Raw genomic sequence first — 1,726 nt, 5'->3', positions numbered from 1 at the left:
CTTTTTACCTTATTATTAATTTGTTTCTCATCTATGTGTTTACTTTTTGTAGCGTGTGTTCTATTGGCCAACCAACCTTGAGCGCCTAGTTTGGCAAAGGTATAATGACATTGGCAAGAAGAGGCTAAGGGACAACATGTATAAGGTGTCTAAGAGGAAGAAGGCTCCATCTTTCATGAAAGGTATTTAGTTTCTTTTAATACCCGTAATTAGTTAAAATTCATTACATATTTTGAAAATATATTAATTAATAATTGTTATTTTATTGATTACGGTTCGTCATATGAGGAATATACCAAGTACCAAAAGCAGTCCTGAGTTCAAGGAAGCATCGGCCCGGAACAAGATCAACAGGAAAGGAGGAGATAAGGATGCGGAAGTTGAGCCTACTCATTATGGAGGGTCTCAATCTTTTCATGATCGTGTGGTGTTAGATGTAAGTTATTTGTCTTAGCTTTTAATTTAATAGTCTTCTAATTTAATTAGTCTCATTAATTATCATGTTTGAGTAACAATTTCCTTGTTTTTTTTTCCTAAGACCAAGAAGAATAAGGGTAAGGTACCCACGATTGTTGATCTCTTTGTTGACACTCACGCAAAGAAGACAAGCAAGGGCAAGTTGATCTTCGCGAAGGAAAAAGATCAACAGTTATATGTAAGTGTCAAAAAATAAAAATTTCTTAGCTTTTTAAAGTATATGTTTTATCAATTTTTAGATAAGTAACCTCTAACCATTAATGTTTTATCAATTTTTTAGGAACAATTCCTTGTCCGTAGGAAGAACAACCCGGAAATTGATGACAATGAGCTATGGTTTGATCTTGTTGAGGGGTTCCAAAGAGGAGATGTGTATGGAGCCGGGTCGGCAAAGGAGATTTTCTACCCTCCTACAAGAAGAAGAGGGTCAATTTCCTCCCAACAACAACCTTATACCCCAAGTGTCGTGAGTGTGCTCCAAGCTCAATTAGCCGCCCGGGGAGAGGCGGGATGCCGAGAGGGGAGAGGCGGGATGCCGAGAGAGATGCTGAAATTCGGAGGATGAAGGAGGAAATGGACCGGATGAACTCCTTCTTCGCCAATTGCAACACTGGGTGGCGCCCGCAACCAAAGGATCCTAGAGATCCTAATCATGGAGGTGGTAGTGGAGCGGGAGCAAGTTTCCCTGTTATGTAGTTTTTTAGAAAACATGTTATTCCCGGATAATGTTAGATGACCAAAACTCGTAGAACTCGTAGTTGTGTGTATGGAACATGATTTTCTTTATCAAGTTTGGTTGTGTTGGCTTCCCATGTGTTCTCTGCTGGAAGTGTTGGTTTATTTGCAGGTTTTTACGTATTTGGCTAGGTCAAAAACGATTTTTACGCTAAAAAAAATGTAAAATTGGCGACGGATCCTGGGCATTTGGCGACGGGAAACCGTCGCTAAGTCTCTGATCATGAATTAATTTTGTGGTCATTGGCGACGGGGAACAGTGGTTTTGGCGACCAAAATCTGTCGCCAAAATGGCGACCAACGTCTGTCGCCAAAATGGCGACCAAAATCAGTCGCCAATTGTGAGGATATGGAGATGACGTGGATTTTAGGAAAGCGACTAACAGCAGTCGCCTTTTTAGCGACTAATGACAGTCGCCAATTTTGGCGACGAATTTCGGTCGCCCGATTTAAAAAAATTCAGTCGCCAAAATTGGCGACGAACGCCTGTCGCCAAAAGCAACCAAACCTAGCT

At 40.8% G+C, this 1,726-nt stretch overlaps 1 long non-coding RNA gene across 1 annotated transcript; it reads left to right on the top strand.

Moving 5' to 3' along the window:
• The first annotated feature begins 315 nt into the window (after positions 1-315).
• LOC141621672 (uncharacterized) lies at positions 316-936 on the top strand. Its single transcript, XR_012532563.1, has 3 exons — positions 316-436; positions 539-655; positions 758-936. It is a non-coding gene; the product is annotated as an uncharacterized LOC141621672 (long non-coding RNA).
• Positions 937-1,726: the final 790 nt, after the last annotated feature.

This window comes from Silene latifolia, chromosome X (genome assembly GCF_048544455.1).
Source record: "Silene latifolia isolate original U9 population chromosome X, ASM4854445v1, whole genome shotgun sequence".
NCBI classification, from domain to species: domain Eukaryota; kingdom Viridiplantae; phylum Streptophyta; class Magnoliopsida; order Caryophyllales; family Caryophyllaceae; genus Silene; species Silene latifolia.
Note: the sequence above shows the minus strand (reverse complement) of the source record. Positions and strands in the feature narration are given on the sequence as shown.